The 23,422-nt window shown below is 34.6% G+C and overlaps 1 protein-coding gene across 3 annotated transcripts in view; it reads left to right on the top strand.

Annotated features, from left to right (window-relative positions):
* The first annotated feature begins 8,794 nt into the window (after positions 1-8,794).
* LOC111509205 (uncharacterized) overlaps positions 8,795-23,422 on the top strand; it is a 64,981-nt gene continuing 50,353 nt past the window's right edge. The window contains exon 1 of one of the 3 annotated variants that reach the window (XM_074184040.1): positions 8,795-9,120. The gene's annotated coding sequence lies outside the window, so the exon portion shown is untranslated. Of the gene's footprint in view, positions 9,125-23,422 lie in introns of all 3 variants that reach the window. The other 2 variants (XM_023164903.2, XM_023164902.2) reach the window with 2 other exon arrangements.

Below are 23,422 nucleotides of genomic sequence, written 5' to 3'. Positions count from 1 at the left end.
ATGTTGATGAGGAGATGCCCTCTATATGGGTTCGACAGAATATATGTAATTCGCAAATAAACGAGGGTTGCAACGGCAGTCTGCTCAAAAACGTATCCAGGATTTCTGGAAGAGGATAATTTATCAAACTCTTTTTTGAATCAAGGTGGGGAAGTTTTGTAACTTTTTTTCTTATTCTACTTACTTAGTGTTTTCATCAGATTTATTTCACGTCGGAGGTTCCAAATTCCACCTCTGAACCGTCTGTGTATTAGAAGGTGTGAGTATGTTTGTATTTTTCTGAACTGAGGTAGAATTGTAATCTATTGTTATTGTTCTATTGTTATTGTTTCTTTTATCTGAACCTAATTTTATTGTTTTCATCTATATGCATTTCATAACTTCTGCTTTGGTTGATGATGTGGGAGATAGAGTCTTAGGGCTTCTATTGATAATGTTTTTTTCTGGTGTGTATGTTTTTAATGAGGTTTCTCATGTTCAATTGTTTGAAAAATTAAATTGTCGTTAACCATGGCATTTACGTCCGTGATCTGAATTCATACATTTTGAAGGGCCTGGTGGTGCAAGGAATCTAACTTAGCTAGGCTTTTTCTTGAATTAGGTTTAATAAAAATTGATCCAAAGTCTGGAAGAGTTTTCACCACAACGTTGTTAACAGATGTGCATGGGGGTCTGGTACCTATTATATCCAGCAAAGGGTTTTCAAAACATTGATTCCTTTTATTGCTTTCGATATGTGCGTTTCATAAAGAAGGAGGTATCCTGCCCGAGCCAGACTAGGAACTAATTTCTTTTCTCCATATAAATGATGGTTTTCCTCAAAAATTGCGCCACATTTCAATCTGTTTCGGTTGTAGAAGACTTTACACATAGTTATAATGCCATACCAGCTGTTGCCCTCAACTTCGTTCGCTTGGACTTCAGTTTTTGGTATTCCCAGATTTTCTAATAGCATTACGCAATAACGTCTATTGCGCATTGCGTAATGATAGTGTTATTCATTTACCCTTTCACGAATGGTAATTTTTCATGGTGTTTATCAAGTTGAAGCTTATATTTATTTCATTAAATGAGACACGGAAGTGGACAATTTATATTCTTTGAAAGCCATTTTTCTGGGGGATAACGGAAAAAGATTGTTTTCTAAAACGTCTATCACTAAATACGACAAATTAGTAATTGCACTCTTCAGTGGTTTATATTACTCAGAAACTTTTCTGGTTGAACTTTTCAGTTTGCCCTTTATTACATGATTCTTTATTGATTTGGCTTTGTTCAATTTTTAGATTATGGAATGTTATATACCCAAAAAAACAGTAAGAAGTTTGAACAATTTATGATTTGCGAAAGGTCGGAAAATTCTCTAGCAACATGATGATGTATCATAATAGAAAAATCGTGAATTTCCTAAACTACACCTTACGATTTGATCTTCACAAACTTTATTTTCATAAAATCATCACATGTTTTGCTATCACAGTATCTTTTTCATTCATTATGAAAAAGCCACTGTGAGAGCAAAACATGTCGTGGTATATTTTTGAAAATAAAGTTTGTGAAGATGAAATCGTAACGTGTAGTTTATGATATTATTATGGATTTCCATCAAGTAACGGCCGAATCAATCAGAAAAAAAATCGTAAATGATCTGTGCTCGATTTTTTTTTCATTTGAGAAAATATAAAAAAGGAAGTTCACAGTATGTACTCTTTCAACAATGGATTGTACGAAATGGGTGATAATCTCGTCGGAAAATTACTTTTGAGGTGGTTTAAATGTCTTGAATTTGAAACACGTAATTTTTAACAGTTTCTCAAATTGAAATGATAGGGCAGATGCACCGTTTGTGGCCAGCCACAAATAATGGTTGAATATTTCTTTTTGGCATAGAAATAGGTAATAGCATTCCAGTTTTTCAATTTCTTTGATATTACTCGGACGATAAATACGACGTTCTGTGTTGCGCGAATTTCATAGCTCAGTATAAATGAAGCTTCTAATGGTGGCATTTCGTGTTTTACTTGAGGAATTTGTTAAGAAACATGGTTACAGGAAGGAATGGGAGATGGAGAAATATGAAAATTTCCAATATGGTAAGATCTAACAGAAATTAGCATTTTACTAATAAAAACACTGGAGGTGGGATTTTGATAGCAATTGAAAACAAATTCAAAATTCTCAATATCGTGAAGCAGTAATTATTCAACTGAGAATAAACAAGGAAACTTACTTATTCGGGGTAACTTATATTCCCTCTAATAGCCTGAATAATGTTTACGAATCTGCGTTCAATTTTTTACAAGATAATATTAAATACTTTGTGAAAAAACATACATTGTTGGTGATTTCAACATTCAAGGAATAACAGGTACTACTTTAAATTCAAATAGTAACAGTAAAAAAATCAATCTGTTATCTGATTCCCTAGACTTCAATGCATTCAAGCAACATAATGATATAGTAAATCACCAGGGTCGTACATTAAACTTAATTCTTATTTCTCAAAACAACTCTCATTGCTGCAAAGTAAATGAAATAGAACTACCTTTCGTAAATGAGAATGGTTACCATCCTGCTGTGTGTATCATCATTTCCTCTCTTGGGGAAATGACAGAATCGACGAATTTCAAAGTAGTTCTCAAGTATAATTATAAAAAAGCCGAATTTCTTGAGCTGAGTCGCACTATTAGAGATGTTGACTGGTATTCGGTATTGAATGAACATGATGTGAATACAGCTTTAGGTAACTTTTATAAGATATGGGAAGATGTTGTAAATAAGTGTATTAGAAAACTAATACAAAATTGAACAGTTTTGTTTATAATAACGAATCTGTTAGTGAAGAAGAAATAGTTAATGCTTTTGCAAATTTTTCCTCGTCAGCTTTTTGTTCACAACCAGCTACAATAATAATGGTAATACAGGTTTATGTAAACGAAACTGATTTCAATGAAGCACTGAGAAAATTGAAACCTAAAAAATCAGAAGGTACAGATGGTATACCCGCATATATTTGAAAGGTTGCTGTGAATGGTTGAAAGCCCCATTGATACATATTTTAAATTCAATTATCAAATCTAATTTGTTTCCGCCTATGTGGAAAACGTCCATAACAATACCTTTACATAAATCTGGCAATAAAATGGATGTTGAGAACTATAGAACTATTGCCATCATGTGTGCATCAGCAAAATTATCTTGAACACATTATTTTCAGTAAACTCAGCAGTTTCACCAGTAAATATATAGTACCTCAACAGCATGGCTTCATGAGTCAAAGATCAATTAACACAAATTTATTACTATTCAGTAATGAATCTTTCAACACTATAGAAAATGAATCACAATTGGACACTGTATTCACAGATTCCCATAAAACATTTCATCAGGTTCATCATGATGTACTCTTAATGTACTCTTGGAAAAGATAAGCAGATATGGATTTTCAAGCAATTTCTTAGAATTGATAAAAAATTATCTACAAGAAAGACAATTTATTATCAGATACGATGGAAATACATCTGGGAAATTTTTGGCCAATTCGGGTGTTCCTCAAGGTTCGAATTTAGGACCACTTCTATTCATGTTCTTCATAAACGATTTACCCTCTTATCTTCAATTTTCAGATTGCATACTTTTTGCTGATGACTTGAAGTTATTCAAACAAGTAAAAACAGTTCGGGATTGTATAGGGCTCCAGAAGAATATTGATTCTATTATGGAATGGAGTCAGAAGAATAAATTATACTTCAATTTGAAAAAATGTTCGGTGCTCTCAATAACTCGTCTGAAAGAACCAATTACATTTGCGTATCAAATGAATGGAGAGGTCCTAGAAAGAAAAACAGAAGTAAAAGATCTTGGAGTAACTTATAATTCACAATTCTCATTTTCTAGTCATAAAAAAAACTGTAAAATCTGCCAATAGAATTCTGGGTTTTGTGATCAGGCGGGCATCATGCTTTTCGAATATACATACGATTAAGCTACTGTAGTATTCTTTAGTAAAGCCTAAACTAGAATTTGCTTCTATTATTTGGTCCGGGGAATATCAAAAGTATCTATATGAATTGTAAAAAGTCCAGAATAAATTACTAAGACATTTATACCTGAAACAGTGTCATGTGTTGCCTGATTATAATACCATAAGAACATATCAGTTGAGATCGGAATTTAAAATATTATCTTTGGAACAACAAAGGAGCTTGAGCTGCATGATATTTCTGCACAAAATAATAAATAATGAAATTAACTATTCAGAAATTTTTAATGTGATTCCATTCAACATTCCTCCTCATCGTACACATACTACCCTCATGTTCAATATACCAAGAATAGGGAATCCAGCAAGGGCACCACTGGTTTACATTTTCAAACTAGCTAATAATTTCAACACTTGATTGATTTAGACTGGACCTAACCCCCAGCACTTTATCGTAAAAATGTTTTAGACTGCATATTGAATACAAGTATTTGAGACTGATTTTCTACATCTAAACAATTTTTGATTCAGTTCATCTCCTACAGTTCTGGGCATTGACATATAGATAATATTTTTATGTAAATAATTGTAATTCACCTTATTTATCCAAGTAATTAGGCTGAAATAGCCTGTATAGGTAATAAATAAATAAATGAATAAATAAATAAATAAGGTAAGTTCAAAGCACATTTTGATGGTTGATGGAAATTGATGGCTGTCATAGGTATTATTTGACTTTTGTAAGTCATCCCTGAGTAATTTTAATTGTCACTAGGAGCTTTGTAACCTTCAAATATTTAAATTAACAGTGGCCACGAATGAAGCGCAAATTGGCTGGACATTCTAAAAGTAGCCACTTAGTGGCCACAAATAGAACACGAAATCAAGTTGTGGCCACGTGATAGAAAAAGATAACAATTCTCAAACCAACTGCTAGAGAAAATGATAAGAAATGACTTTGAAAAAGTTACTTCAATACACAGATAATGCCATGAACGAAGCAGTTAGGGAAGAAAACATGCCTGGGCTACTGCTGCCAAAAAATTTAACGTTCTAAGGACATCTTCCAGAAATAGACTAGAAGGCAGAACGGCTGATGAGTGTAGACGAGTCGGACCTGAATGTGAATTGGGACTGGTTATAGAGGAAAATATTGTAACTTGGATACTTGAGTGTGCCGCTTAGGGTTTTCCTATGAATAGAGAAGGCCTAATATATTAAAGTAATAAAAGAATGTGGGGCGAGTCCAAAAGTTATGAAGAAAACCCCAGGAAGAAAATATGCTTCGAGTCGTTCTTGAAACATCATTCAGAAATTAGTCAAAAAGGCGCCGAAAACATTGATGCTAGTCAATGCAGAAGAAAAAAATGCGCCGCCACTCACAATCTACAAGTTTAAACGCTTACCAAAATACATTAAGGAGAATTTACCAAATGGAGAACAAGACACCGTTCCGACAATGCTTGTGGAAAATGACAAATTAGCTCTTTTCAATTTCAAGAGGAACACAGTGATCTTCTTGTATTGCAAGATTTCAAGAATTCCTACGTCGAAAATTATTCTAATTGGCAAGGAGAAAAACGATATTTAGAACCAGGTATATTATTTATGGCAATCAGTTAAAGATGATGTGAAACACTCACACTCACTGAGAAACACTCAAATGAGCCGCTGAATGTTATAGAAACGATAAACACTGAAAGGGGTCTACTTATTTTTGATTTTCTAGAATTTTCTTTCTATTAGACAATAGACGTTGACGAGCAGGTAGGCATAAAGGTACAGATGGATATTTTGGTACAGAAAGTCATCGAAGAACAGACCGGGGATCAGAAGGGCATAGAGAATCAGAAGAACACCAAGGAAGAAAAGGATATTGAGGAACAAAAGGGCATCGAAGAACAGAAAGGCATCGAGGATCGCACATGCCTATAGACATCAAGGAACATGCAAGCATAGAAGAACAAAACACATTAGAAAAACAAACAAGCATGAAGGAAAAGATGTGCAACATAGAAGAAAATATTGTAAACGACATAAAGATCCACGGAAAATCAAACATCGAAGTAGAGAATACAATAAAACCTTCCGACCAAATAATAATTAATATCCTCCAGAATATCACTATTGAGCCAGGTCCAAGCACTACTGGTGAAGTCATTACAACAAGAGAAGTTAATGAAGAAGCGAGGTTATTGAAGAAACGAACAATAAGTGAAACAAGGCCTAACGCAAAAACGACTCCTAAAAACGCAAAATAGACCAGGATAAGCCTTCCATCGATGATTACTTCAAATGAATGGATTAAAATATTAGAAGTCAAAGCGAAGAGTTGTAAAGAAAATACTGCTGGTAAAAAAAAAGAATGCACAACAGAAGACTGTTGAAAAAAATCTAAAGAAAATATTGTCAAGATGACTACTACGAAAGAAAATATTTCGGAAGAAGATACTTATTACAATATTAGCTCTACAGGAAGTCATTGTGAGCGAGAGCAAGATTAGAGTACCAAAGATGTTAACAGACACCAAAAATCGACTAATGACTTAGTTTTGAGTGTAAATTAATTTGTTTTTCTCAAATATGACAACAATTCTTTTCCGCTGAAATTGTTGGACAAAGATAAAGTATATCTATCAGTTTGTTATTTTTGAAATAAATATGGAATATTATTATGGTAATTCCGGAGACGGCCGTACGGGAGAGATGGCCAATAGAAAAAAGTTCAAGTAATAATCACTAGATGGCACTAGTCATCGTTTAGTTCGGTTCGCATCGGCACGGGTAACAACTGTCAGTGGATTTTTTGTCGAAAAAATAACGATAATGAAAAAATAATGTTTTTTTTATTATGCATGCGAGTTAAGTACTGGAGTTAGGTTCTGAAAGTTATGTCCGTTTTCGTGCTTTCTCAGTGAAGTAATAAACTTCTCCAGTGTTCTAACCTCAGAATTACCCACTAACTTGAGAAATGGCTCTAATTACCTAATGTGGCCATCTCGGACAATTAGGAGAGATGGCCATAGTATTTACGGAAAAGATAGCCATAAAATTTTATGTCCTGATTTTGAATTATTCTCAATCTTCAATATTTTCTTCAGATGCCGAACCAATACGTACGGAAGGTCATGTTTTGGCTGAAAAAGGTTCCAAGGCTGTAGCTTTGTCAACCTCTACAGAAAAAGGAGAAACGATAACGGTAATTGGTTGTTGTAATGCTGGAGGGTAATTTTATGCTTCCGGCGTGCATTATGAAAGGACAACGAAAGAAACCAGAATTCGAAGATGGACTGCCTCCAGGTTCAGTAGTTTATATGTCACAAAAATCCGCCTATATAACCTCCGACATATTTATGGAATGGATGAAATCGCATTTCTTGCCTCGAAAACCAGATGGCAAAGTGTTCCTTTTGCTGGACGGTCATTCTACACATTGCAATTCAGTTAAAATGCTGAAGTTTGCTATTGATGATGACATTATCTTACTCTCAATGCCGTCACACACATCCCATTGCCTTCAGCCGCTGGATGTTGCTGTTTTCAAGTCTCTCAAAACTTACTTCTATGAATCCTGCAGGTTATGGATAAAACAGCACCCTGGACGTCGTCTGACAAGACAACAGTTTGGCTTTTTATTATACAAAGCCTGGGGAAAATCGGCGACAAGTGGAAATGCAATATCTGGATTTAGGACAGCAGGAGTTTTCCTTTTGAATCCAGGAATTATTCCGAAGTACGCCTTTTGTGAGAACATTGACCAACCCGTTGAAAGAAATATCGGACATGCAGCGCAGGCCCAATCAATTCAGATCCAGGCCCAAGTACATATACTCAGACGGTGGATCAACCAACACCAACAAGAGTACTTAACGAAGTGTCTGCATTGCCTGTGAAACTACACGAAGTTCGCAAACGAGCGAAACACGTAAGAATTCTTTTGACAAAACAGAAAATGAAAAAAAATGAAAAAGAAAATAGGGAACAAAAGAAAAAAAAATAATGAAAACAAACACTAAGACTGATAAACTGAGGTAAATCGTAGGTTGTCTAATAGCTGCGAAGAAATTCCCATGGTTTTCAATGATACCTCTGAGAGTGAAACTGAAGACAGAGAGAAAGATAACTGGAGAGGTTGTGGTGATAATTATTATAGGACACAACTGATAGAAGATTGGATACAGTGCAATATTTGCATGTTCTGGGTGCATGAAAATTGCACCGAGTTTGAGGACATGTGTTCATACTGCGGTAATACGAAAAAAAGGAGCTAAAATATCTCAAGGGCAACAAAAAAGTATTGACCATCTCTTCCCGACTGCTATTGCTATCACTCCCGTAATTTTAAACTTTTTTTTTATAAGTTTAAAATTACGTTATTGCATTTGTCAAAGTGATTTATCATTAATATTTGATAAGAATTATGAGTAAAGTTTATTTTTTGTATTAATTAATGTTTTATTCATTATAATTCCTGCACAGTAGAGTTTTAAAGTTACTAGTGCCATCTTCACCGGAATTACCCTAAATCTATCTCATTTTAACCCGTGTACTATATTATTATGCATTATTATGCAACATTTACAGTTTCCTTTGATGTGGCAAAAGTGAAAAATTGTCAAGTAATTAATAGTCTAGCTTTATTCGACGATACCAAACTTTTGAAGTGGCCACAAACGGTGCATCTGCCCCACTATACTTACCTATACCAACAAATAATGTAGTGTATGGATACCTTTAGTAGAACCTCATTCATTTCTTTAATGAGGCTAGGTGTACAGACAGTCCCCACGAAATGTAGGCTAACAAACAAACAGAGAGAGGTGGCCGTGCATTTTGATGGCTTTACAACTACAACGATTTCTTAGTCGTTCTTGTATCGGTGACGATTTCCCATTGTTTGAAACGCTGTCAGAAAAGTTCATTACTGGATCATAGACGTGATTCGTGACAGAAACGAGAAAATCGGTGGAAAAACAGATGTTGTGGTAGTTGTTGACATTCTTGTGGAGTTGAAAAAACTATTCCATGTAATGCTGAAAAATCAATAAATTGTTGAACTTGCGAAGTACCTCTACGAGTCTCTAATGTACATGCTGAAATTGGAAAATCTTGAGTGAACATCCTGTTTTGACTTATAGGTAGGTAAGTAATACTTTCAAGTTTTGACAATTGATTTTACTCATGATATGGAAGAACATACTTTGTAGAATTGAAAGACTATTTCTATTTACTCTCAAGTTTTAAGTTCGAATTTATTGTGATTTCTTCAATAAGTAAAGTAGACATGCAATGAGTGGAAATTATTTTTGAGAGATTCCTAAAATATCTTTCCTGAAATATAATATTTATAATTACACATTTTTTTTCGGATTTCTAGTAATTCCCGAGAAACTTGAAGAACCTTAAAGGTCACTGAGTAATTTATACTACTATTCATTTTATAATTTTCACAACTGTTATGTGCTTTGTAACTCTTTGGATGAATCTTTTTTTATACAAATTTTCACCAAAAAATGTTGATGTAAGTACCCCTGAAATCGAGCTTAACATAAGTATCCCTAACATCTAGCTAAGATCGAGCTCGCTAATATAGCAAGAGCACATCATTATAAAATCTGAAATTTTCTTAGCTCATTTCCGAATGAAATTAGAAAAAGTCGCAATTGTCTTATAACTTCTTCGGGATAATATTAAAGATGGTGCCATCCATTTGCAGAAAATAATTATTGTGGTAACTTCTCGATCTTTCACTTTAATAAATTGTAACTGCACTCAAGTTATAGTATCAAAGCCGAATTTTATATATGTCATTTAGATAAGTATTACATGTTTTTTTTAGTAGCAGAACAGTTTTGTCAATTTGAACATATTTCCCAAAAAACTAGAAAGATATCTGTAGATGCGAGCGCGACACCAACAAATCCAATGAATAGCAATATGTGATGATTACCAGATCAATAATCACGTACGCAGCAGTTGCTGGGTGGCCAAAAGCTGAGGGCAAATGGCTCAGAAAAAACTTCTTTATTGTATAGAAACAGGCTTGTCAGACTATCTCCGCAGCCATATGCTCAAAAACATTAGCGGCCGTAGAAATCTTTTCAGACCTACCTCATCTCTATATCTTTCTAGATAAAGAGATAAGCTAGATGGACAACAACAGGCTTAGTCGGTGCCAAGCAGATCACTGTCAACTGAATCATGGTATGAAGAGACTTGGACTGTCGGAAGTTCCGATGGGAGATGGTAGATCAACATAGCACAAACTTTGTAACTACCTCGACGCGGCTCTAATTCTGCTTTCAATCTTTGGCAGTTTCAATTTCATCATCGAACCTGAAATATCATCCGGCAAACAAACTATTCAGTTTTGTTGGGAAGCTGGAATTATTTGGTGAAGTTAAAATTGGTATGAGTTACTAATACTCTCGCGGATTGTAGTGAACTGTCGAATAGACCCACTCACTTTGAACCAAACTAAGCTTCACACCTTTGCTATTTGGTACCTGTCGAAGCAAATTTGCACAGTTTCTTATTCAGCGGATTTAGTCTGATCCTAGTCGAACGTAATTTTCAATGGGGATGCGCATGCACTGCAGGAAAATCCTCAAGACAATCTGAGAGCGGTGTTTGTACGGAAGTAGCGATTAAAGTTATATTTGAATTACCTGCCTTTCTGAGTTTATTTCGTAATCACGCAGTTCTATGAATGTAATTCTTCTTCTTAAAAAAATTGTTTGAGAATTGTTGAATTTAACCTCGAAACTACCAGTTTGCTACGAATTTCGGATGTATACCCTTATCGCTGGAAAAAAAAATTGTTAAACCATTTTATAAGTAGAATTTGGAACCTCTGACGTGAAATCTATTGAAAACACTCACTAGAACAAAACGCTGTCCCTCGACACGCGTTAGATTCGTCAGAACTAAAACATGTTTTTTTCAAAAACTACACCTCACGATTTGATCTGCACAATAGTATCAGCCCTGATCAGAAGATGACTGACACTGTGATGATAGTTTTAATCCTGATGATGCTAACTTGGTTAGCGAAACGCGTGTCGAGAAAGAGCGTTTTCATACTACTTAACCGCGCCACCCTATTTTTGTATTACCAACAAAATATTTGATGAGGGTCCTGGTCGTTTTATTACCTGCAGTAGCGCGCGTTTGGGAATTTAGTAAAAAATACTCGTTCAAACTAATAACTTGATGCTAACTTGGTTAGCGAAACGCGTGTCGAGAAAGAGCGTTTTCATACTACTTAACCGCGCCACCCTATTTTTGTATTACCAACAAAATATTTGATGAGGGTCCTGGTCGTTTTATTACCTACAGTAGCGCGCGTTTGGGAATTTAGTAAAAAATACTCGTTCAAACTAATAACTGTGTCAATTCATTTATATACAATTAATATTGTTGTAGCATTTCAATCGAAAATATTCACATAATAATAAAAAATATATGGTGTGTTATCATCAGATAAATCCAATGAATCTTCGTCTAATTTCCACATGTTGTCGTCTTCTTTTATAACCTGTCCAATATATATTCACCATTTTTCGTAATCGACATTTTTTAAGGACTCTTTGGGGAGTATTTTGACATCTTTTTTTCTTACAACGAAACCTTTTATTTGGGCCCAAACGACTTCAATGGGATTAGGTTCGCAATGATAGGGGAGCAATAATAAATATTTCTATTCTCCTCTAGCAAATAATTTCATAATTTTTCATTGAGAGCGATTTTTTGTTTCATTTTTCCCAGCTGAAATTCAATTCGTTCAAAGTTTTTCACAAATTCTTCCTGCCTATAATTGAAGACATTGGTCTTCTTTCAAGGCGAGGATCGATATTTCTTTTTCGAAATGAGATGAACGTACTATTCTTCTGATTGAAAGTTTTGTGATTTTCATCAACAAGAAGAGTTTTCCTTGCTGAAGATGATTTTGGTGATTTCACAGTTTCAGTTTTTCTCTCTTTATTGAATTTATATATCGATGACTCAGAAACTCCCATCATTTGCGAACAATTTCCACCAACGATTTTGGTGTATGAGAGCGTCACATAAATTAAGAACAATAACCTATTCGTTAACAGATAAAAAAAAATTGCTCATTAGTTTCAATGAAGAAAAACCTGACGTAGCCATTTTAATTCACACACTTACTACAATTTACTAATAACAGTACTGATTGAGAAGCAAGGTAAACGATTTTTATCAAAATTCAACATCAAAAGCAATTTGGGGTGTTCAATAAAAAAATATATTAGTTATCAATGTTCCATATTTTTGTTATTCGCCGTATACATACAACTATAAAAAGTATTTTGAGCTCTGTTGTATCAAATCATACAACCACAATTATTGTTTGAAATGAATACTACATTTTTCACTTTTTAACCGACTCAAATATGTATGCCTGTGGGACACCGACTTGTAAGATTTATTACGCTGCTGCTTGAGGAAATAGCCTATAGTTCTGTACCAAGTTTCTGAGCTTTCTTCGAAATTTTAATAAAATTATTATGCCAAGACATATTGTTATTCAATTTGACACAATTTATTCGGTGCAGGTAGCGAAATTATGTGCCTTGACATAATGTCCGGTTCTGTCACATTCATCTCCTTAGAGAAAAATGATGCTTGTGTTCCTCTGTATAGATGAATATAAATTGCTGTGAGTCAGTTTTAGGAATTAGTTCTACTCATCTCCCGATGATGATAACGTGGCTAACGAAACGCGCCTTGATAGAAAGTACTCTAGTGAAGTGCGAATATGAAAAGTGTTTGATTAGATAGATCCAGAAGACTAGAACGATCTCTATTTCTGCCAGAAATCATTGTTTTCCCCTTCATGATTAGAATAAGGCGTATCGTGTCAGCTTGTTTCGCAACGTATTTACCATGGATATTCCAAAATTTGACAAAAACTGATAAAGTACCTACCTTTCGAATATAAATTGATTCAGTTATAAAAATTCAAGAGAAGATCACAATATAATGAAATTTTTCAGTTTCATTTATCATGAAAAAACATGAAAATTTATTGAAAACCCTCGGAAAAAGCTTAGTACATTTTCACAATTTATTGTGGGTATTTAAAAATGTTCGATAAACATTATCATCTCTTCTAATGGTATAATACATTCTACATTAATGTCTTATAAAAATGAATGATAAGAAGTTCTGGTGTGACTCATAAAGTGTCAGATTCATTATTAGTTGATATTACTTCACAGAAACCTGATATGCCGAGGATTTCCTGTTTCATGAATAACACTGTGTGAATGATGCAACTTCTAAGAAAAAACGAATATATTCTAAGCGTTCAAAAGAAATGGATGTATTCATATTCAGTCCCATTGTTCATAATAATGAAAATCAAGATATGTTATTCGAAATCGAAATGAGTAAGTTACCTAATAAAATGCATGAACAATGGAAGATTTTAGCGATATAACCATTTACAGCATGAGTAAAATCCTAAAACACATCAATTTTTTAAACATAACTCTATACAGCTCTCTCAACTCTGGAGAAACAGTATTCTCTTCAAAATTTTTTTGTGAAGAACCAAGGCTGCGTATTAAAGTACATTTAAAAACTTTTTAGGTATATATCCTCGATAATAAAGGGTTTTAATTTTTTCTGATATTTTCATTGAAAAAATATTTCAATTTTCATTTCACAAACGAACATGAAACATTTTCAATCATATGTTTAAATTGGGAACCTGTTGGTCCTTTACAGTAATGTTGAAAGTTTTTCAAAACTTTTTGTATCGTTCCTGTTTATGAACGAGTATTTTTTTCAAACCGATAAAATGATAGAAAAATTGAAGGCTATTCCACCAAAACAGGGTTTTACAGCGATAAAACGCTTTTTCCCAATAGCGATAAAACTGGCAGCCATGAAATTAATATCCATATCACTGTCACTGTCTTAATAAAATTTTCAGATATGATTGTGGCTGAAGGTTGAATTTGATATTACGATTATGACAGTGACTAGACTCTACTCTACTCTCTACTTGCCTCTACTGAGGCAAGTCAAATGAATAAGTGAATCAAATAAAACTCACCAATACAACATATTCAAGAGACCGAAATGAAAAACGCATTGAAACACTTCACTGATCCACATTATCGCACGAAAAAAGTACAACTATCTTTCAATTCAAACTACACCTTGATTACCAACAACTTATAAATATGTGATGTTTCGAAATTTCAATATCCCAATCGAAACTTATTGGCATAATAATTTTCAGTTCGAATCGAAACATTATTTTGAATAGTAGCAATTTCATTGAAATTGAAAAGAATACGCGACATACGGTTAATGCATCTAGCAGCGCCAAGTGACTTGGGTGACTCGGCTGCTGGCTCTGCAGTATGTTCCTGATATGTCGAAGGAAACCATTGACACAAAATGTTTTGGAAAAATCAGGTTTGAACATAATTGGTACTTAGTTATTCTGTAAGAATATGTGCTAGCCAAGTATTACATTTCAATATGCGATTATTCATAGTACGGGTTGATTTTTAAAGTTCTGTTATTACTTCAGTTTCACCAGGGGCTGTCCTCAAGGTGACGTACTGTCTCCCCTTCTTTGGTCGCTCCTGATGGATGGTCTGCTTAATGCCCTCGACAGAAGAAAAGTACAATTGCACAAATCAATTTAATGCAGAGTGCAACAGACTGTTGGTTGACACTGGAAGGCACAGCATTCTGGAAATGACCTCTGACTTTATGCCTCTAACTGTCGAGTAGAGAGGACTGGATCCTCCGGGAGAAGGCAATATCAAAAGCAGATAGTTGTTGATTCACAGATGGATCAAAAACACCTTCCGGTTCTGGTGTAGGTGTTTTCAGTCGTAGACCCAGGACAGAGATAACAACCTGCCTAGGAACCTATGCGACTGTATTTCCAGTGGAAATTTACGCTATTGAATTATGTGCGGAGAGACTGGAAGAATCCAACCTCATACACAAGTCCATAAAAAAATTCTCGGGCAGTCAAGCGGCGTTAAGAGCTCTCGGATCCTACCGAGCAACGTCTTAATTAGTAGCAAATTGCCAAAAACGATTCTCCTCGATAGGAAGACTTAACAGATTGTTTCTGGTCTGGATTCCTGGCCACAATGGCCTGGAAGGCAATGAAGCTGCTGAATCCCTTGAAAAGAAGGGTGCTGCAATCAGTTTCATCGGACCAGAACCTGTCAGTGGCATCGCTTTAGGCTTTGCCAAACAAAGTTTGAGCACCTGGATGGCAAGAAGATTTATGAACTTCTGGTAGAATCTTCCAGGATTTGCTCACTCTAAGGCGTTTATTCACCCTTCGAAGCTTGATACCAAACAGTTGGTGGACTACAGTAGCTATGAACTACGATGTCTAACAGTCCTCCTTTAAGGTCACTGTCGTCTGAATCATCATATGCAGAGACTTGGACTGTCGGAAGACAGTGTGTGTCGTCTCTGTTTGGAAAATGATGAAACAGCAGAGCACACACTCTGTGCCTGGCCCGCTGGGGACCGAATCAGGTTTTTGGAGTTCGGCAGAGCCATGCTCTAACCATCTGACCTGAAATACTATTCGTTAAGAAGCTGGGTTTTTTTAGTCGAGTGTGAATAGGTGTGAGCCACAATAAACCTTTGCGGGTTGCGGTGGACGATCGAATAGATTCACTCACTTTGGACCTAACCTAACCTAACACATTACTTCAAGGCTGTTTGAAGAGGGATATGGAATAATGCTTGAAATGCATGATTTTAATCGTAAACTGTGAATTACGTATAAAATGAGTGGTATGTTACTTAGGACATGAGCTATGTAATATATGTGGTCGAATTTCTTATGTTTATTCTTGATATAAATAATAATAATTGATTTCATTGGCAAAATGTAGTGCAAGGAATGAATGATACAAACAATTCTTGAATGATATCTCATATATTTTTGTCAAAAGGTATAAATCAGGTTCTGATCATGTCATTTTAGTAACGCAATCAGAACTTGCTCTTCCATTCAACCAGTTTACACAAAGTTTCTTTAAGTTACAGTATGAATTTCGTGATATTCAACAACGATTTTGTATACTGTTTTCATGTTTATTCGACATATTTTGAAACACAATTGTTCAGATGACTTATACAATTCGTTAAACATTTGGGAGTCTATGTCGGAATTCCGAGAGTCGATAATAGAATATGTCATCTCGAGTATTATGGTCTAACATATAGAGTAAATGGAAAATGTAATATAACGTCTCTGACTCCCAGTCACTGCACCAGTTTCAGATAATATTACCTCATATGTGATTCTTCAGAAATGAATTGAAGGAATAGAGGAGCTTCATTGATTATCACTCCATCTTTTCGACAAGTATTTCTTCAGTTATACTTTTTGTTCAAATTTGGTTTGTGTTGTCTGATTAACAATTCCAAATCCAAGGTTTGATCGACCCTTATAATCAATCCACACATTCATTCCGTAAACAAAATGTTTGAATGTTATTGGCACGACTAATCTGAATGTCATGTTCCTAAACAGTATTTCCTGGTTCCACAAAGACGCCGCAAAATTCGTTTTCTAAATGCTTCCAGGAAGTCACGTCATTTGATATTCGAGCATTGAATTTCAAACTGTTCAAGAGAAAGTTTTCCAATAAATACGATATAAGATGAATGCTCAAATTTCGCAGGCTACGTACATTCGATTAGGGATTTTTCATTTTTTTGTTGGTGTTTTATCGTGTTCGACAATTTTCTCGTATCAGAAAAAATGGATTAAAGATATTCCATCAAGTATTGTCTAAAAAATAGAATTGAGTGCTCAAAAACACTCCAAACATTGACAGTGCCATACGATGAATAAATTTTGAGTCAGAAAAATGTTTACAAGTGGTACAAGCTTTTTACAGGAGGTCGAAAAGATGTGAATGACAACACTCGCCCTGGACTCCCAGGCACATCAACAAACGATGAAAATTTTGAGAAAGTGAAGAAACTTGTTATGGAGAATCGTCGAATCACTATTAGAGAAGTTTCTGAGAATGTTGGCATATCGGTTGGCTCATGTCATGGAATTTTTTCGAACATTTTGGGCATGAAGCGTCTGTCAGCGAAGTTCGTTCCAAAACCGCTGAATTTTGACCAAAGAAATCTTCGCATGAGTTTCGCTTAGGAATTGTTGAATGACGTCAACGGCGTCCCAATGGAAGAGCCCAGGGGAGCCAAGATCAAAAAAAGCACGCCAAGTTCGATCAAATGTCAAGGTTTTGCTCACACTTTTCTTTGATTGTCATAACGTAGTACTTCAGGAGTTTTGCCACATGGCCATATGGTCAATAAGGAGTATTATCTTGAGGTTATTTGCCGGTTGTGAGAAGCAATACGAAGAAAATGACCGGTATTGTTGAAAAACAATTCATTACTATGGCATCACGATAACGCATCTGCTCACTCGTCATTGCTTGTTCGTAATTTTTTGTCTAAAATCAACCCCGTTATCATGCCCCAGCCATCGTTTTCACCTGATTTGACCTCCTGCGACTTTTTCCTGATCCCAAGATTGGAGAGACCCATGAAAGGACGGCGTTTTGCCACGATTGAGGAGATAGAAACCGAATCGCTGAGAGACCTCAAAGTCATACCAAAAAGTGCATATCAGGACTACTTCGAGGATTGGAAAAAATGCTGGCACAAGTGTATTATATCTGAGGGCAACTACTTTGAAGAAAACAAAATAGAAATTGGTGAATAAATGAAATTTTTTTGAGAAAAACGAAAATTCACCTCATTTCTTGAACAGATCTCGTATAATAACTGTGAACGGCTACTTTCTTCATTTTATAGTTTCTTTTCTGTGGAGAGAAAAAGTTCACCAGATGTATAATTGTTATAATATTTTAAGCTATCTTTTTGAAATATCACTAATAGTCCAATATAACATTATAAGTTATGATCTTTATTAACCTTACAGCCACATTCCAAATTAATAATTTGATTTCCTCTGTCCAGGTCAGAATATTGAGAGCATGTACTGAGTAAAAATCAATTGGGAAGCGAGATATACATGCCATCTAAGCATTGCTACTCTTCATATGAATCCTTCGATCAAATCGGCGCGATTAATTACAGAGGTTGGATCAAATTATCTAAAAGAACAATTAGTTCAGGCCAGTCTCAACTCACCTACAATGTAAAAATGTGGAGGTCCTGATGATATACCCGTTTCCTTTGTAAAGCAGTGCAAGAACAACCTTGTCTTGCCTCTACTATATATTTTCAATAAATCATTGCAGAGTGGAACTTTTCCTGCCAAATGGAAAATTTCGCATATCGCACCAATCTACAAGAGCGGCGACAGACACAATGTAAAGAATTATAGGCCGATCAGTAAATTATGTATATTTGGCAAACTTTTTGAAAAAATAATATATAATAACATCCTTGATACGGTCAAGGACATCATAATCAGTGAACAGCATGGTTTCTTCCCCCATAGGTCGATAGAAACTAATTTAATATAATTCATCGATTTTTTGTTAAACTCGATGAATGAACAGGTTCAAGTTGATGTTGTATACACCGACTTCAGTAAGGCCTTTAATAAGATTAGTCACAAAACTTTGTTAAAGAGACTTGCTGAAATCGGTGTGAATGACTTTTTATTGAGATGGATTTGGTCCTATTTGAATAACAGATCACAAATGGTGGCCATAAATGGATTTACGTCACTCCCCTTCACGGTATCCTCCGGAGTTCCTCAAGGCAGCCATTTGGGTCCTTTATTATTCAGGAGGACTTGAAGCCCCTCGAAAAATTCTGTGATGATAATGATTTGTTTCTCTTTCACTAGTTCGGACTTCCATTGTCTATTATATAAAATGATTTGAAATCCCTGAAACAAATAAAAAAGAAGAATTGAAAATGAATAGCTGAAAATAACAATTATATTAACCAAAATAAACCTGAAATGAAATAATAGTGAAATAAAATACAAGTAAAAATAGAACAATTGAATAAATTGAAATAAAGAAATGAAAAAAGAAAATAAAAATAAAAAGTGGAGCGATTCCAAGTCACGTTAGTTCACGACGTTTCGAGAAGCCGTCACAACCAGTGCTTGCACTTCTATACATCAGAGGATTATCGGAGAGGATAAAAAGAATTGGTTCCAAGTACAACATCAGAACCTGCTTCAGATCCGGTAACACTATCCGTAGCAGCCTCACGAAAACCAGGCCACCAAACGCGGACTGCGATTCCAAGAATTGCATTTACCGGATACCCTGTGAGTGTGGAGAATCCTATATTGGTGAAACTAAGAGGCCATTGAATGTTCGCATTGCCGAGCACAAGAAACACACACAGCGAGGGAAAACCAGCAAATCAGGAATAGCAGACCATGTTTGGACCCATCAACACAACATGGAGTGGTCCCAAGCTGAGATCTTGCACAGAGAGGAACATTGGTTTAGGAGAAAATTCAAGGAAGCCGCATACATGTTGTCCAACAACGTATTCAGCCAAGCCAGCGTAGAAATACGCAACATATGGAAACCCATCATCAAGCGAAAAATGGCCAACTTCCGCCAAAACGGTCATCTCCCACGGAACCAGTGAAGCGGAAAATGGAAAGCGGGGATAAGTGAAAGTACTTGAACGACCTATAAATAGTCATCTCTCGGAGGAATCAGTCCAGTCATCACCCGAAGACGATTGTAGATACTAACAATCGAAACGTCGTGAACTAACGTGACTTGGAATCGCTCCACTTTTTATTTTTATTTTCTTTTTTCATTTCTTTATTTTAATTTATTCAATTGTTCTATTTTTACTTGTATTTTATTTCACTATTATTTCATTTCAGGTTTATTTTGGTTAATATAATTGTTATTTTCAGCTATTCATTTTCAATTCTTCTTTTTTATTTGTTTCAGGGATTTCAAATCATTTTATATAATAGACAATGGAAGTCCGAACTAGTGAAATTCATCATGAAACATTGTCAATCACCTTCAAACAAACGATTTGTTTCTCAATCCACAAAAATGCGTGTCAACCTCATTCTCCAGAAACAAAAATATAATCAGAAATAATTATTACTTTGAAAATCACGAACTGAAATCAGTTTCAGAAGTTAAAGACTTGGGAATAATTATGGACTCGAAGTTGTCATTTAATTCACATATGGAAAAAACCGTCAATAAATGAAATAGTATTATTGGATTCCTCAAAAGAAACTGTCAAAACTTCAGAACGACAAAACCTCTCCTCAATTTATATTATGCATATGTACATAGTAGGCTCTGCTTTACATCGGTTGTTTGGAATCCTCAGTACCACATAAACATAGATCGTATTTCCAATTACGAATAGCGATTACAGTCCCATTATGCGCCAATACAATATTATGCCTATGAAGGATAGAAGAACTGTTACGGATCTTATCATGATTTTCAAGTTGATGAAAGGATTAGTCCACTTCCCAGAGCTTTAATCCAAAATTGAGTTCAATGTTCAGGGTAGAACGTTGAGGCGTACAGAATTCTTCAAGTTAACTTGCACAAAGACAAATGCTGCTCAAAATTCACCACTTTATAGAATGCTTAAAACCTTTAACGAAATTTGCAATGATATTCAATATTTTGAAATATCTCTAGAGTGTTTCAAACGCAGGATGAAAAAAAATCATTGATAAGTTGTGATCATTTCTGTAGTCTCTGTCACTCTTATAAGAATTATATTAGTCTTCGATTGTCCAATTTAATTTACAAAAAATTAAAATTCACATTCTTTTTTCTCATAGCCCAGTTGAACTAAAATTATAAAGTGGGTTCTCTATTGGATTTGTTAATCTGTTTGTAACCCCTATATTGGTAAATAAATGTAGGTTAATGGACTGACACCTATCAGTCGGATATAATCCAACACCCTTCGTAGTATTAGCCAGGGGAGTAGTTGTTTTCTGATAAGTGTCAGTCCATTAACCTACAGTGCAGGCGAGTTGAGACTGGCCTGAACAAATTGTGATTTTCTACCACCAAAATCCTTCCATAATTTAATTTTAATGCTTGTATGGCAACACTGAATAGCTGCCATCCACAAAAATTTGACAATTCTGCGAAAACGAATGGCGTAGGACCAAAAAGTATGTGATGATTGATTGGGAAAAATTTGTGATGATTAGGCATATGAGTCTTGTGGCATTGAAGGTGTTACAAATTTCTTTTGTCAAAAATGTTTCTTGTTAATCAAAAAAAAAATTATTGTATTAAGATGCCCAAGATTGTAATTGAAACTGATAAATAACTGTGATTTTAATAGAATTAGGCAATGTTCAAGTTTGATTAGGTTTTTATAAGAGATAAATAATTTATTAAGAGGTTGTTATTGCTAAAATGCTATTTTTTTTGTAAAGAAGAGCCTTGTGGCATTACAAGGTTTCTAGTCGACTAATCATTTCATAATGGAGACTGATTATTGAAAAAATATACATTATATTGCTTGAGATTGTTGGAAGATTGTGATATAAGACTGATAAATAACTGATTTTCACAGAAAGAAGCAATTTTACAGTTTGAGAAGATTTATACAACAGATAAATAGTTTATTAAGTAATTTTTATTTGCTGAAAGACTGGTTTTTTTTTAAAGAGGAACCCGGCTTTTCCATAGCACATGCCCAGCTCTTTCACACACATGTTGCTTTGAAAGAGCCGATTTTCCTTTTTTTAAAGTTGCCATATTACTAATTTCTGTCATTATATCTCATTTTATTCTGATTGGATAACCATGACTATTAAACTAATTATTTACAAAAAGCAAAAAGCCAACAGAGGTTGGCTTGAATTCAGAACAGATCTAAGAATAGTGCTTTGGAATTCCTCAATTGGAATTGTTATATTCGTTGAAGTTCGTTAAATTGGATTACTTATTCAATTTTTTGTGAAATATTCACCTAACAGTTTACAAAACTGCATTATGTGTTTCACTATACAATAGCTTCATCAGGCATGTTCATAACCAGCTAAGGAGTAATATCGAATCCATCGAAATAACCGCCCCTTGAAAGATAGACATACGCCATCGTTGACTTTTGCTTAAACCTATAAAAGAAGAACAATAGGTTGTGAATTATTTTGGTATATTTCAAAGTGATTAGGCAGTGTTTTCGATGAAAACTCGCAGGGTAGCGAAACCGCCTCGATTTCTCGAGGATAGTATCGCCATATTTCAACTAATTCACTGAAAAAAAAATAGATTTTACATAATATAAACCTTCTTCTTGAGTGTATATCTATCTAGTTGACTTCCATCAGTATAACATTTGGAGCGTGTCATTAGAGTTTTCAATTGCTTGATATTTGAGATGTTATTTGAATGAATTCAAATACTCTAGTTTACACATTTTTAGGTAATTCTCTTCAATAAGAGCTCAAATATTTAGGAACGTTGATATGACAAACTTCCATTCACCATTTGGAATTCAAGTTTTCAATGATGTGCACTGATATCTAAAACGAAACGTTTATCAACATGAATGTAGAAACCTCTTGTTTGTTGTTTATCAATTGAAAAATTTCAAGTATTCTCAGTGGGATTTTGCAGTGGGAGTAAATACTAAATCTGCTCATTTCATACAGTAACAAACACAATAAAACAGTTTGGAATTATGAATGATTATTTTTTATGGTAAGTCTGTTTACCGATGCATGTATTGAGGTTGCAACCTGCTTCATTACCATCATTGTTCCGAGATAAAATAATTGTTATTAGTTGTTATCGCTTTCGATCAGGAAATCAAGCGTTACAAATTGTAGCAGAAAGGAATAAATATGCTTCTAGAGTGAAAAAATCCAAGATATCCCGTTTTAAGTTTACGCGATTTCGAACGAAATCTAATACACGCAGTTTAACCTATTTTTGATAATTTCAAAGCGGGCATGACTTTGTCAAACGATTCATGGCTAGTGAGACTTCTATCAAAAGATGAGCCTAATGAACACACTATATAGTGAAACTGCGATATGTCTTGGGAAGTAGGACCTAACTCCGCAACTTTAGTTCTAATAATGAAATAGCTTCACTATAGTTACTGATAAGGAAAACTGGATATAAATGTGATAATCTGTTATAGAATTGGTCATATTTTATGTTACAAATTGAATAGACTAACGTGCAAATTGTTAATGTGAAAAGTCCAATTTGAAAGATTCACTTCGATTATTATTGAATGTATTGAAGATTTCAACCTTCCAAAAATTTTGAACATATTTGGATCCAAATCTTTAAAGAACCTATAGAAGCGTCTGAATAAAATAACTGCGTGGTACAAAGTTAGACTTGAGAAAATGTCCAATAAATCAGTACCTTGTATTCATTGATTAACTGGACTCTGACTTGAGTTTAATTACGTTATACAGTTTGT

This window comes from Leptinotarsa decemlineata, unplaced genomic scaffold, assembly GCF_025532065.1.
Source record: "Leptinotarsa decemlineata unplaced genomic scaffold, Ldec_3_MD MMD2_tig00026354_RagTag_RagTag, whole genome shotgun sequence".
NCBI classification, from domain to species: domain Eukaryota; kingdom Metazoa; phylum Arthropoda; class Insecta; order Coleoptera; family Chrysomelidae; genus Leptinotarsa; species Leptinotarsa decemlineata.
Note: the sequence above shows the minus strand (reverse complement) of the source record. Positions and strands in the feature narration are given on the sequence as shown.